At 38.1% G+C, this 15,891-nt stretch overlaps 2 non-coding genes across 2 annotated transcripts; both read left to right on the top strand.

Moving 5' to 3' along the window:
• On the top strand, positions 1 to 108 carry LOC112739418 (small nucleolar RNA R71). Its single transcript, XR_003170355.1, has one exon. It is a non-coding gene; the product is annotated as a small nucleolar RNA R71 (small nucleolar RNA).
• Positions 109 to 13,247: 13,139 nt separating this feature from the next.
• LOC112739968 (small nucleolar RNA R71) lies at positions 13,248 to 13,355 on the top strand. The gene has a single exon (XR_003170901.1). It is a non-coding gene; the product is annotated as a small nucleolar RNA R71 (small nucleolar RNA).
• Positions 13,356 to 15,891: the final 2,536 nt, after the last annotated feature.

Here is a 15,891-nt window from a genome sequence, read left to right as displayed (position 1 = left end):
AAGCATGTCAGAAGGAAATCTTCTGATTAATTGCTTGTATCTTTCCCAAGCTTCATAGAGGGATTCACCTTCCTTCTGTCTGAAGGTTTGGACTTCCACTCTAAGCTTGCTCAATTTTTGAGGTGGAAAGAACTTTGCCAAGAAGGCATTGACTAGCTTATCCCAAGAGTTCAGGCTTTCTTTAGGTTGTTAATCCAACCATGTCCTAGCTCTGTCTCTTACAGCAAAAGGAAAAAGCATAAGTCTGTAGACTTCAGGGTCAACCCCATTGGTCTTGACAGTGTCACAGATTTGCAAGAATTCAGCTAAGAACTGATGAGGATCTTCCCATGAAAGTCCATGAAACTTGCACTTCTGTTGCATTAGAGAAACTAATTGAGGCTTAAGCTTAAAGTTGTTTGCTCCAATGGCAGGGATTGAGATGCTTCTCCCATAGAAGTCGGGAGTAGATGCAGTAAAGTCACCAAGCACCTTCCTTGCATTGTTGGCATTGTTGTTTTCGGCTGCCATGGTTTCTTCTTCCTTGAAAAGCTCTGTTAGGCCCTCTAAAGAGAGATGTTCTTTAGCTTCTCTTAGCTTTCTCTTCAAGGTCCTTTCAGGTTCAGGATCAGCTTGAACAAGTATGCCTTTATCTTTATTCCTACTCATATGAAAGAGAAGAGAACAAGAAAGTAGAGAATCCTCTATGTCACAGTATAGAGATTCCTTGAGGTGTCAGAGGAAAAGTAGAATAGAAGGAGGAGGTAGATGGAAGAGAATTCGAACATATAAAGAAGGAGGGAGTTCGAATTGTACCTTGAGGAGGAGTGTTAGTCCTTTAAATAGAAGGATGTGAGAAGAGGGGAAGAATTTTCGAAAATTAAAGTAAAAGATTTTGAAATAATTAAAAAGAAATTTTGAAAATTTGATTGATGATTTTCGAAAATTAAGATTGGGAAAGAAATTAAGTGATCTTTGAAAAAGATTTTGAAATTAGAAATAAAAAAGATATGATTGAGAGTTAATTTTGAAAAAGATTTGATTGAGAAGATATGATTGAGAAGATATGATTGAAAATCAATTTAGAAAAAGAAAGTTTTTAAAATTAAAGTTGATTACTTGACTAACAAGAAATTAAAAGATATGATTCTTAAAATTTAAAATTTGATTCTTTCTTAATAGGCAAGTAACGACTTGAAAATTTTGAAGTAAATCTTTAATTATAACATGGATTTTCGAAAAAAAAAAAATGGAAAGAAATTGATTTTGAAGAGATATAATTGAAAAGATGTGATTTGAAAAAGATTTGATTTTGAAAAATTATGAAGATTTGAAAAAAATCTAAATTAAAAACAAAATCTTCCCTCTAGTGTCATCCTGGCATTAAACGCCCAAAATGGCATCCATTCTGGCGTTTAACGCCCAAAACTCTACCTTTTTGGGCGTTAAACGCCCAGCCAGGTACCCTGGCTGGCGTTTAAACGCCAGTTTTCCTTCTTCACTGGGCGTTTTGAACGCCTAGCTTTTTCTGTTTGATTCCTCTGCTGAATGTTCTGAATCTTCAATTCTCTGTATTATTGACTTGAAAAGACACGATTTTGAATTTTTTTTTGAATTTTTAATGATGAGAAACAATCAAAATACAACTAATCTTAGGAAACTCAAATCAAACAATGCATGCAGGACACCAAACTTAAAAATTTTCATATAAGAGACACTAACAAATTGAGAATGCATATGAGAAACAACAAAACACACAAAATAAGCGAATTTAAAGATCAGAGCACTGAAATCATCAAGAACAACTTGAAGATCAATGAAGAACATATTGCATGTATTCGAAAAATGCAAGAAGAATAAAAACATGCAATTGACACCAAACTTAAAAATTGATACTAGACTCAAACAAGAAACATAAAATATTTTTGATTTTTATGGTTTTATAAATTTTTTTGTGATTTTCGAAACTTATATGGAAAAAGAAAATAAAGAGAATCAAAACTTTTAATGAGAATTCTAGGAATCATGCAATGTTAGTCTAAAGCTTCAGTCTAAAAAGATTAGACATGTTTGGCCAAGCTTCAGCAGGACATTACATTCAGCAGCTAAATTGATGAGAATCAATCAGCTTTTGTGATGCTAAGAACATCACCTTGAAACTCTAGAATTCATTCTTAAAAATTCTGAAAAGTACCAAATCTAAGCAACAAGATGAACCGTTAGTTGTCCAAACTCGAACAATCCCCAACAAGGGCGCCAAAAACATGGTATGCAAAATTGTGATCATCAATGGCGCCATCATCATGGTACGCACAATTGTAATCTCAACTCTTTATCACAACTCCGCACAACTAACCAGCAAGTGCACTGGGTCGTCCAAGTAATAAACCTTACGTGAGTAAGGGTCGATCCCATGGAGATTGTCGGCTTGAAGCAAGCTATGGTCACCTTGTAAATCTCAGTCAGGCGGATTCAAATGGTTATGGAGAATTGATAATTAAAAGATAAATAAAACATAAAATAAAGATAGAGATACTTATGTAATTCTTTGGTTGGAATTTCAGATAAGCGTATGAAGATGCTTTGTTCCTCCTGAACCTCTGCTTTCCTATTGCCTTCTTCCAATCATTCATACTCCTTTCCATGGCAAGCTTTATGTTGGGCATCACCGTTGTCAATGGCTACTTCCCGTCCTCTCAGTGAAAACGTTCCAAATGCGCTGTCACCGCACGACTAATCATCTGTCGGTTCTCGATCATGTCGGAATAGGATCCGTTGATCCTTTTGCGTCTGTCACACGCCCCACAATCGCGAGTTTGAAGCTCGTCACAGTCATCCCTTCCCAGATCCTACTCGGAATACCACTGACAAGGTTTAGACATTCCGGATCTCAGGAATGGCCGCCAATAATTCTAGCCTATACCATGAAGGTTCCAATCTTAGATTAGAAACCCAAGAGATACGCATTCAAGCCATTGCTAGTAGAACAGAGATGGTTGTCAGGCACATGTTCATAGGTGAGAATGATGATGAGTGTCACGGATCATCACATCCATCAAGTTGAAGAACGAATGAATATCTTGGAGAAGAAATAGACTTGAGTTGAATAGAAAAACAATAGTACTTTGTATTAATTTTTGAAGAACAACAGAGCTCCACACCTTAATCTATGGTGTGTAGAAACTCCACCGTTGAAAATACATAAGAACAAGGTCTAGGCATGGCCGAATGGCCAGCCTCCAAACGTGTCTAAGATAGCATAAGGCTTCTCAAAGATCCATGGTATCCAAATACAATAGCAAAAGGTCCTATTTATAGAAAACTGGTAGCCTAGGGTTTACAGAAATCAGTAATTAATGCATAAATCTTCTTCCGGGCCCACTTGGTATGTGCTTGGGCTGATCATTGAAGCTTCCATGTGTAGAGACTTTTCTTGGAGTTAAACGCCAGCTTTTGTGCCAGTTTGGGCGTTTAACTCCAGCTTTTGTGCCAATTTTGGAGTTAAACGCCAGAATTCTTGAGCTGACTTGGAACACCGGTTTGGGCCATCAAATCTCGGGCAAAGTATGGACTATTATATATTGCTGGAAAGCCCAGGATGTCTACTTTCCAACGCAATTAAGAGCGTGCCAATTGGGCTTCTGTAGCTCCAGATAATCCACTTTGAGTGCAGGGAGGTCAGAATCCAATAGCATCTGCAGTCCTTTTTCAGCCTCTGAATCAGATTTTTGCTCAGGTCCCTCAATTTCAGCCAGAAAATACCTGAAATCACAGAAAAATACACAAACTCATAGTAAAGTCCAGAAAAGTGAATTTTATTTAAAAACTAATAAAAACATAATAAAAACTAACTAAAATATATTAAAAACATACTAAAAACAATGCCAAAAAGCGTATAAATTATCCGCTCATCAGATCTCCTCACCAAGTCCAACTTAGGACTATAAACCAAAGTTCTAGGTAGGAGACACCCAACCATGGTAATATCCTTCTAGCTTTCTCTCTTTTACTTTTTTTTTCACGAATAATTGGCAATATTGCTAGGTTGGTTAGATTTATTTTGATGTTTGTTAAGTGATTTTAGTGAAATAATGTGTTTTTAGGAGTTTTATGATGATTTGGGACTTGAAAACCTGTTTTGGATGTCATGTTTGATGCCTTAGAGGCAAAATTTTTGTTGCGGGAATAGAGACCTGTGCGTATGCAAAGCCTTGTGCGTCCTCACAGTTCCCCTGTTTTTCAGTTCCTATGCGTGCGCACAGCTAAATACGCATGCACACCCTTAAACACTCCCTCTGTTCCCAGCACGTGCACAGCTTGTGCGTAGGATCACTACCCCTTTCTCTCCTTCTGTGCGTCCGCACACCATGCATGCGGCCAGACACATCCCCTTTAAAAAAAAATCTCTTGTGCGAGCGCATCGCTTTGTGCGCTCACACAGCTTGAACAATCCCCCTGGCCAAAGCGCACACATAGGCTGTGCGTGTGAACCCAACCCTTTTTCTTCTTTTATGTGAGCGCACACCCTCCTGTGCACCCGCACAGGCTGCAATTCCCCTTCTGTCCGCAGCGTCCGCATGACCTTGTGCGTGCACATACCTTTCATTCTTTTTCCCTATCCGCGTCCGCACACGACCTTGTGCATCCGCACAGGTCACTTTTCGAACGTTAATTCGAAAAGAGGAGTGTTGTGCTTTAGTTTCCAACCCACACCCCAAACCTTTCTTCTTCTTCTCTCTGAAACCAACCTCTCCTCCTCACACCACCACTTCCCTCCACCCCACGACCAACCACCACTGGCAAACCCCCGTGCCGCCATCGCCCCTCTCTCTCTCTCTTCCTTTTTCCTTCTTCCCTCTCTTCCACATTTCCTCTTCTCTCTCTTCCCTGTCCCTGCCACCGGGTCACAGCCCTAGGCTGTACCTTCAGTCCGGCAACTTCACCAGCAGCGGCGAGCTCCTATGCCGCCGTGACGTTCACCACCTCCCACTCTCCATCTACTTCCTTCCTTCCTTCTGCATTACAGGTTTCAACCCCTGTTTCCCTGTTCCTGTTCCATTTCCACTGTTTTATTTTACATATTTTTAATTTGATTTTTAATTTTGTTTTAGTCATTAAGTGGTTATAGGTTAGTTGATTTCTGTTTCGGATTGAATGTTGCTGACGCTGGCTGATTATTTGGATTTTGCTGGGACTGAACTCTATTGTGTATAAACTGTGAATGTGAACTATGACTGCTGCCATGTATATTAATCTGTGTTTGCTGGTTATTATCTCTGCACATATTATGCTTGTTGAAATGCCTGAATGGGATTTTTGAATCTACTTCTGTGTCTGATCAACACCGATTTTGAATTTTCCTCCGTTCTGTATTCTTACTTCTTACGTGTGCAATTTTTCTATTCTTGAGAATGCTGCCTAAGATTGATTGATTTATGCACTCTGTGTTTAAGTTGGAAAACCAATTTGAAATTGAAATTTTACAGCTATGTTTCTTCTGTTTGGTGTCCATTGTACTGTGCATGCCACATTTTACTTGATGAATTGCTAGCTGAGCACTTAGTTGTTAGCTTTTGCCGAGATATCAAACTGAACCTGAATTTTGCAGCCGGGTATATTATTGAGCCGAAATTCATTCTGTCTGATGCATGTGCAAGTGAATAACATGCTAGTTACTGCATTATATGCTAACTGCCCACTGCTTTTTGTTCCAAAGCCAAATTAGAATTAATCTTGACATTTTGGAATCTGTCTGGTACCTTTTTCCAGCAGTACACATGATGTTTGTTTTGTGAATTGATCAAATGCTTATTCATGTATCTTTAATATCAATGAAAATATACATAGCAACTTGTTTCTTTATGTTTTTGAGCAGTGCACCTTGTTTTTCAATCAAGCATTGCTTTGGCCAAGAGATTATGTATATGGGATCATTTCTTACTTATCAACATGAATATGTCATGCTTTCACTATGGCTTTGATTCTTGCCTTTTGTGTCAAATTCTGCAAACTCTTTCAATTTCCAAGGCACAGTTGCAACTATCATTTCTTTCAATTCAATTCACTTGAATCACACACCTGAGTCATGTATACCCTTTAATTGTTGATTACTCTCTTTTATGACACTTAGGTTGCTTGATTTTGGGGAAGTGCATTTTCTTTTGAACATTCAACTATTTTATACATGTTTTCCCCCAATTGAGTGTTTGTTTATCTGATTGGCTCTTAATTGAATTGTTTGATTATATCCTTCTTCTTCTTGTGAATTTTATCTGTTTCTCCTGAGTTGTATTCTATTTTTGTCTTTTTCAGGATGGCCCACAAAAGAAAGGAGAAAGCCAACCCCTTGGCTCGTCCTCCTCCTGTGCCTCCAAGTGACCAACCAGACACATTCATTAACTCTGAAGCCCAAGAACAATATAAGAAATTGGAAAAATGGGCCTTCCATTATGAGAGAAAGCTCAACCTGCCTGAGAAATATGCGGACCAGATTCTCATTCGACTAAATTTTTATCATTGGGAATTTGTAAAATTCGACCCGGTGGAAGTAAATGAACACCAGGTCAAGGAATTTTATGCAAATTTCCGCAAGAGGGATGCCCAAACTATTTTTCTAAGAGGTGTCACCTTGGACACCTCTAATACTGCTTTAGAGGCCCTCTTGGATATTCCGCATATTCCTTCGGCTCGAGACGCTTACACTCAAATAATGACGGACGTGACAATGGGCAAGATTTCTTTGGATGTGGTCCTGGAAAAGATTGGCCAGCCTGAGGCTAGATGGGAATATGGTGCGTAGAAATCGTGAAGGTTCATTCCTTGGTAACGGCGCTAAAAACTTAATACGCATGTTCATAATCTTAGTTCTTTGTCACAACTTCGCACAACTAACCAGCAAGTGCACTGGGTCGTCCAAGTAATAAACCTTACGTGAGTAAGGGTCGATCCCACGGAGATTGTCAGCTTGAAGCAAGCTATGGTCATCTTGCAAATCTTAGTCAGGCAGATTCATATGGTTATGGATTTTTGATAATTAAAATATAATTAAAATATAAATAAAACGTAAATTAAAGATAGAGATACTTATGTAATTCATTGGTGAGAGTTTCAGATAAGCATATGAAGATGCTTGTTCCTCCTGAACCTCTGCTTTCCTATTGTCTTCATCCAATCATTCATACTCCTTTCTATGGCAAGCTGTATGTTAAGCGTCAATGTTGTCAATGGCTACATCCTGTCCTCTCAGTGAAAATGGTCCAATGCGCTGTCACTGCATGGCTAATCATCTATCGGTTCTCGATCATACTGGAATAGGATCCATTGATCCTTTTGCGTCTGTCACTACGCCCAGCACTCGCGAGTTTAAAGCTCGTCGCAACCATCCCTTCCCAGATCCTACTCGGAATACCACAGACAAGGTTTAGACTTTCCAGATCTCAAGAATGGCCGTCCATGGATTCTAACTTATTCCACGAAGACTCTGATTAAGGAATCCCAGAGATATTCATTCAATCTAAGGTAGACCGGAAGTGGTTGTCAGGCACGCGTTCATAGGTTGGGAATGATGATGACTGTCACGATCATCACATTCATATTGAAGTGCGAATGAATATCTTAGAATCGGAATGAGTTTGAATTGAATAGAAAAATGATAGTACTTTGTATTAATTCATGAGGAACAACAGAGCGCCACACCTTAATCTATGGTGTGTAGAAACTCTACCGTTGAGAATACATAAGAGCAAGGTCCAGGCATGGCCGAGTGGCCAGCCCTCATAAAGGTCTAAGATAGCATAAAAATGATCAAAGATGTCTAATACAATAGTAAAAGGTCCTATTATATCAGACTAGTTACTAGGGTTTACAGAAATGAGTAAATGATGCAGAAATCCACTTCTGGGACCCACTTGGTGTGTGCTTGGGCTGAGCATTGAGCTTTACACGTGTAGAGGCTTCTCTTGGAGTTGAACGCCAGTTTATAACCTGTTTCTGGCGTTTAACTCCACTTTGCAACCTATTTCTGGCGTTTAACTCTAGAATGCAACATGGAACTGGCGTTGAACGCCAGTTTGTGTCATCTAAACTCGGGCAAAGTATAGACTATTATACATTGCTGGAAAGTCCTGGATGTCTACTTTCCAACGCAATTGAGAGCGCGCCATTTGAAGTTCTGTAGCTCCAGAAAATCCACTTTGAGTGCAGGGAGGTCAGAATCCAGCAGCATCTGCAGTCCTTCTTCAATCTTTGAATCTGATTTTTGCTCAAGTCCCTCAATTTCAGCCAGAAAATACCTGAAATCACAGAAAAATACACAAACTCATAGTAAAGTCCAGAAATGGGATTTTTCATTAAAAACTAATAAAAATATACTAAAAACTAACTAAATCATACTAAAAACTATGTAAAAATAATGCCAAAAAACGTGTAAATTATCCGCTCATCACAATACCAAACTTAAATTGTTGCTTGTCCCCAAGCAACTGAAAATCAAATAGGATAAAAAGAAGAGAATATACTATGAATTCCAAAATATCAATGAAACTTAGCTCCAATCAGATGAGCGGGACTAGTAGCTTTTTGCCTCTTGAATAGTTTTGGCATCTCACTTTATCCATTGAAGTTCAGAATGATTGGCATCTATAGGAACTTAGAATTCAGATAGTGTTATTGATTCTCCTAGTTCAGTATGTTGATTCTTGAACACAGCTACTTTATGAGTCTCTGCCGCGGCCCTAAGCACTTTGTTTTCCAGTATTACCACCGGATACATAAATGCCACAAACACATAACTGGGTGAACCTTTTCAGATTGTGACTCAGCTTTGCTAGAGTCCCCAATTAGAGGTGTCCAGGGTTCTTAAGCATACTCTTCTTTTTTCTTTGGACCTCGACTTTAACTGCTCAGTCTCAAGTTTTCACTTGACACCTTCACGCCACAAGCACATGGTTAGGGACAGCTTGGTTTAGCCGCTTAGGCCAGGATTTTATTCCTTTAGGCCCTCCTATCCACTGATGCTCAAAGCCTTGGATCCTTTTTACCCTTGCCTTTTGGTTTTAAGGGCTATTGGCTTTTTCTGCTTGCTTTTTCTTTTTCTTTTTCTTTTTTTTTTTACTTTTTTTTCGCCATTTTCTTTTTTTTTTCTTTTTTTTTCTGCAAGCTTTTGTATTCACTACTTTTTCTTGCTTCAAGAATCATTTTTATGATTTTTCAGATTATTAAATAACATGTCTCCTTTTTCATCATTCTTTCAAGAGCCAACATATTTAACATTCATAAACAATAATTTCAAAAGACATATGCACTGTTCAGGCATTCATTCAGAAAACAAAAAGTATTGTCACCACATCAAAATAACTAAACTAGTTTCAAGGATGAATTCAAAACCATGTACTTCTTGTTCTTTTGTAATTAAAGCATTTTTCATTTAAGAAAGATGATGTATTCATAAGACATTCATAGCTTTAAGACATAGACACTTAAACACTAGTGATCATGTAATAAGACACAAACATAAATAAACATAAAGCATAATAAACAAAAAACAGTAAAATAAATAGACAAGGAGATTAAGGAATGAGTCCACTTTAGTAAGGGTGGCGTCTTCCTCTTCTTGAAGAAATAATGGTGCTTTTGAGCTCCTCTATGTCTCTTCCTTGCCTTTGTTGCTCCTCCCTCACAGCTCTTTGATCTTCTCTAATCTCATGAAGGATGATGGAGTGCTCTTGATGCTCCACCCTTAGTTGTCCCATGTTGGAACTTAATTCTCCTAGGGAGGTGTTAATTTGCTCCCAATAGTTTTGTGGAGGAAGGTGCATCCCTTGAGGCATCTCAGGGATTTCATGGTGGGGGATTTCCTCATGCTCTTGTTGAGGTCCATGATCTCTTATTTGCTCCATCCTTTTCTTAGTGTTGGGCTTGTCCTCTTCAATGAGGATGTCTCCCTCTATGTCAATTTCAGCCGAATTGCAGAGGTGGCATATGAGGTGAGGAAAGGCTAACCTTGCCCAAGTGGAGGACTTGTCAGCCACCTTGTAAAGTTCTTGAGGTATAATCTCATGAACTTTCACCTCCTCTCCAATCATGATACTATGGATTATGATGGCCCGGTCTATAGTAACTTCAGACAGGTTACTAGTAGGAATGATTGAGCGTTGAATGAACTCTAACCATCCCCTAGCCACTGGTTTGAGGTCATGCCTTCTTAATTGAACCGACTTGCCTCTTGAGTCAATTTTCCATTGAGCTCCTTCCTCACATATGTCTATGAGGACTTGGTCCAACCTTTGATCAAAGTTGACCCTTCTTGTGTAGGGGCATGCATTCTCTTCCATCATTGGCGAGTTGAACGCCAGCCTTACATTTTCCGGACTGAAGTCTAAGTATTTCCCCCGAACTATGGTAAGACAATGCTTTGGATTCGGGTTCACACTTTGATCATGGTTCCTAGGGACTTGTTGAATGGGGTTGGTGAGAACTTCCCAACCTCTTCTTTGGATCTCAAGTTGGATCTCTAGATACTCATTATTTTTGAGCTTGAAAGGAACCTCAGGGATCACTTTCTTCTTGGCCACAACTTCATAGAAGTGGTCTTGATGGACCTTTGAGATGAATCTCTCCATCTCTCTGGGCTCAGAGGTGGAAGTAATTGCCTTCCCTTTCCTCTTTCTTGAGGTTTCTCTGGCCTTAAGAGCCATTAATGGTTATGGAAAGACAAAAAGCTATACTTTTACCACACCAAACTTAAAATGTTTGCTCGTCTCCGAGCAAAAGAAGAAAGAAGAAAGGAGATGAAGAAGAGAAATGGAGGAGAGGGAGAGAGGAGTGTATTCGGCCAAGGGAAAGAAGAGAGGGTTGTGTTGTGTGAAAATGAAGAAGGAATGAGGGGTTTATATAGGAGTGTGGGGAGGGTTAAGGTTCGGCCATTAGGGTTGGGTTTGGGAGGGAAAAGATTTTAAATTTTGTAGGTAGGTGGGGTTTATGGGGAAGAGTGGATGGATGTGAATGGTGAAGAGGTGATGGGAAATAGTGATTGAGGTGATTGGGGAAGGGTATTTGGGGAAGAAAGTTATGAAAAGGTGTGAAGAGGAGAGAAGAAGATGTGGGGATTCTGTGGGGTCCACAGATCAAGTGGGGTCAAGGACTTAACATCCCTGCTCCAATTAGGCGTGTAAAATGCCCTTGTTGTGCAATCCTGGCGTTTAACGCCAGACTGCTGCTTGTTTCTGGCGTTAAACGCCCAAATGTAGCCTATTTCTGGCATTTAACGCCAGGCAGATGCTTGTTTCTGGCGTTAAATGCCAGCTTGGGTCTTGTTTCTGGCGTTAAACGCCAGACAGATGCTTGTTTCTGGCGTTTAAATGCCAAACTGCTCTCCTCCAGGGTGTGCTATTTTTAATGCTATTTTTCATTCTGTTTTTGATTTTTCAGTAGTTTTTGTGACTCCACATGATCATCAACCTACTAAAACACGAAATAACAAAAGGAAAATAAAATAGATATAATTAAATAACATTGGGTTGCCTCCCAATAAGCGCTTCTTTAATGTCAATAGCTTGACAGTGAGCTCTCATGGAGCCTCACAGATGTTCAGAGCATTGTTGGGACCTCCCAATACCAAACTTAGAGTTTGACTGTGGGGGTTCAACACCAAACTTAGAGTTTGGTTGTGGCCTCCCAACACTAAACTTAGAGTTTGATTGTGGGGGCTTTGGTTGACGCTGCAGTGATAGAAGCTTTTCATGCTTTCTCTCCATGGTTACAGAAGGAGATCCTTGAGTCTTAAACGCAAGGTTGTCCTAATTCAGTTGAAGGACCAATTCTTCTCTGTCCACATCAATCATAGCTCTTGCTGTGGCTAGGAAGGGTCTTTCAAGGATGATGGATTCATCCTCTTCCTTTCCAGTGTCTAGGATTATGAAATCAGCAGGGATGTAAAGGCCTTCAACCTTTACTAACATGTCCTCTACTTGTCGATAAGCCTGTTTTCTTGAGTTGTCTGCCATCTCTAATGAGATTCTGGCAGCTTGCACCTCAAAGATCCCAAGTTTCTCCATTACAGAGAGGGGCATTAAGTTTATTCCTGACCCCAGGTCACACAGAGCCTTCTCAAAGGTCATGGTGCCTATGGTACAGGGTATTAAGAATTTGCCAGGATCCTGTTTCTTTTGAGGTAATTTCTGCCTATCCAATGCATTCAGTTCATTGGTGAGCAAGGGAGGTTCATCTTCCCAAGTCTCATTACCAAATAATTTGGCATTCAGTTTCATGATTGCACCAAGGTACTTAGCAACTTGCTCTTCAGTAATTTTTTCATCCTCTTCAGAGGACGAATACTCATCAGAGCTCATGAAGGGCAGAAGGAGGTTCAATGGAATCTCTATGGTCTCTAATTGAGCCTCTGATTCCTTTGGTTCCTCGAAGGGAAACTCCTTATTGGTCACTGGACGTCCCAGGAGGTCTTCCTCACTAAGATTCACGTCCTCCTCCTCCCTTGTAGGTTCGGCCATGATGGTTAAATCAATGGCCTTGCACTCTCTCTTTGGATTTTCTTCTGTATTGCTTGGGAGAGTACTAGGAGGAGTTTCAGTGACTCTTTTACTCAGCTGGCCCACTTGTGCCTCCAAATTTCTAATGGAGGACCTTGTTTCATTCATGAAACTTACAGTGGTTTTAGATAGATCAGAGACTATATTTGCTAAGCTAGATGGATTCTGCTCAGAATTCTCTGTCTATTGCTGAGTGGATGATGGAAAAGGCTTGCTATTGCTAAACCTATTTCTTCCACCATTATTAAAGCCTTGTTGAGGCTTTTGTTGATCCTTCCATGAGAAATTTGGATGATTTCTCCATGAGGGATTATAGGTGTTTCCATAGGGTTCACCCATGTAATTCACCTCTGCTATTGCAGGGTTCTTAGGATCATAAGCTTCTTCTTCAGAAGATGCCTCTTTAGTACTGTTGGATGATTCCTTCAATCCATTAAGACTCTAAGAGATCATATTGACTGGCTGAGTCAATATTTTATTCTGAGCCAATATGGCATTCAGAGTATCAATTTCAAGAACTCCCTTCCTCTGAGGTGTCCCATTACTCACAGGATTCCTTTCAGAAATGTACATGAACTGGTTATTTGTAACCATGTCAATGAGTTCTTGAGCTTCTGCAGGCGTTTTCTTTAGGTGAATGGATCCACCTGCAGAATGGTCTAATGACATCTTTGATAATTGAGACAGACCATCATAGAATATATCCAGGATGGTCCATTCTGAAAGCATGTTAGAAGGACACTTTTTGGTCAGTTCCTTGTATCTCTCCAAAGCTTCATAGAGGGATTCACCTTCCTTCTGTCTGAAGGTTTGAACATCCACTCTAAGCTTGCAAAGCTTTTTAGGAGGAAAGAACTTGGCTAAGAAAGCCGTGACCAGCTTATCCCAAGAGTTCAGGCTGTCTTTAGGTTGAGAGTCCAACCATATTCTAGCTCTGTCTCTTATAGCAAATGGGAAAAGCATAAGCCTGTAGACCTCGGGATCAACTCCATTGGTCTTAATAGTATCACAGATCTGCAAGAATTCAGTTAAGAACTGAAAGGGATCTTCAGATCGAAGTCCATAAAACTTGCAATTCTGTTGCGTCAGAGAAACTAGTTGAGGTTTCAGCTCAAAATTGTTTCCTCCACTGGCAGGGATTGAGATGCTTCTTCCATGTAAATTGGAATTAGGTGCAGTAAAGTCACCAAGCATCTTTTTTGCATTGTTATTATTTTTGGCCATGCCTCCTTTTTCAAAAATTTCTGTCAGATCTTCTCCAGAGAGTTGTGCTTTAGCTTCCTCTTCAGAGTCCTTTCAGGTTCAGGGTCAGCTTCAACAAGAATGTTCTTATCCTTGTTCCTGCTCATATAAAAAAGAAGAAAACAAAAAAGAAGGAGAATCCTCTATGTCACAGTATAGAGATTCCTTATGTAAGTATAAGAAGAGAATAATGGAGGAAGGAAAAGATAAGAATCCAAACACAAGGGAGAGGAATGAGTTCGAATTCTTGGGTGAAAGAGGGGTGTTAGTAGATGAATAAATAATTAGAAAGAGATGAGGAGAGGAGAGATTCAAAAATTAAATAAATTAAAATAAAAGTATTTTTGTTTTTAAATTGAATTTAAAATAAAAAATAAAAATTAAAGTTTGAAAATTAAGAAAGGAAAATTGAATCAAATTAAATTAAATTTAAAACAATTAGTTAATTTAAAAAGGAATTTTGAAAAAGAGGGAAGGAATTTTCGAAAATTAGAGATAGAATTAGTTAGGTAGTTTTGAAAAAGATATGATTGAAATAGTAAACTTTTAAAAAATCAAACAAAAAGTCAAGTAGTTAATTGAAAAAGATTTGAAAATGAATTTTTGAAAAGATAAGAAGTTAGAAAAGAAGTTGGAAAAGATTTTGAAATTGATTTTGAAAAAGATGTGATTGACATTTATTTTGAAAAAGATTTGAAAAAGAAATTTAAAAAGATTTAATTTTTGAAATCAAAGTTGATTACTTGACTAACAAGAAACTAAAAAGGTATTATTCTAGAGTTTAAAGATTGCACCTTTCTTACTAGGCAAGTAACAAACTTAAAAATTTTGAATCAATCACATTAATTGTTAGCATTAATTTCGAAAATATGAAATAAAAATAAGAAAAAGATTTTGAAAATCAATTTGAAATTTTCGAAAATCATAAAAGAAAATGAAAAAAATTTGAAAAAGATAGAATTTTTAAATTGAAAATTTGATTTGACTCATAAGAAACAACTAAATTTTAAAAAGTTTTGAAAAAGTCAACTCAAATTTTCGAAAATTTATGAGAGAAAAAGGGAAAGATATTTTTTTTTTATTTTTGAAATTTTAATGATGAGAGAGAAAAACACAAAAAAAAGACACAATGCATGGAAATTTTAGATCAAAACACATGATGCATGCAAGAACACTATGAATGTCAAGATGAACACCAAGAACACTTTGAATGTCAAGATGAACACCAAGAACTTATTTTTGAAAATTTTGAAGAAAAGAAAAACATGCAAGACACAAAACTTAGAAATTTTCAAACTTTAGACACTAACAAATTGAAAATGCATATGGAAAACAAGAAAAAACACAAAACAAGAAATTTTAAAGATCAAACAAGAAGACTTACTAAGAAGAACTTGAAGATCATGGAGAATGCAATGCATGGATTTTCGAAAAATGCAAGAAAGAGATAAACATGCAATTGACACCAAACTTAAAAACTGACACAAGATTCAAGCAAGAAACATCAAATTAATTTTTTTGGTTTTTATGATTTTATAAGATTTTTTTTTTGGTTTTTTTTTCGAAAATTATTTTGGGTAAAAGGAAAAAGAAGAATTTTTTTTATATATTATTTTTGAAAATAAGAAATAAAAAAGCTTAAAAATAAAATAAAAATACCTAATCTGAGCAACAAGATGAACCGTCAGTTGTCCAAACTCGAACAATCCCCGGCAACGGTGCCAAAAACTTGGTGCGCAGAAATCGTAACGGTTCATTCCTTGGTAACGGCGCTAAAAACTTAATACGCACGTTCATAATCTTAGTTCTTTGTCACAACTTCGCACAACTAACAAGCAAGTGCACTGGGTCGTCCAAGTAATAAACCTTACATGAGTAAGGGTCGATCCCACGGAGATTGTCGGCTTGAAGCAAGCTATGGTCATCTTGCAAATCTTAGTCAGGCAGATTCATATGGTTATGGATATTTGATAATTAAAATATAAATAAAACGTAAATTAAAGATAGAGATACTTATGTAATTCATTGGTGAGAGTTTTAGATAAGCGTATGAAGATGCTTGCTCCTCCTGAACCTCTGCTTTCCTATTGTCTTCATCCAATCATTCATACTCCTTTCTATGGCA

Source organism: Arachis hypogaea, chromosome 13, assembly GCF_003086295.3.
Source record: "Arachis hypogaea cultivar Tifrunner chromosome 13, arahy.Tifrunner.gnm2.J5K5, whole genome shotgun sequence".
Lineage (NCBI taxonomy): Eukaryota > Viridiplantae > Streptophyta > Magnoliopsida > Fabales > Fabaceae > Arachis > Arachis hypogaea.
The sequence above is the reverse complement of the archived record's forward strand: the minus strand, read 5'-3'. Positions and strand labels throughout refer to the sequence as shown.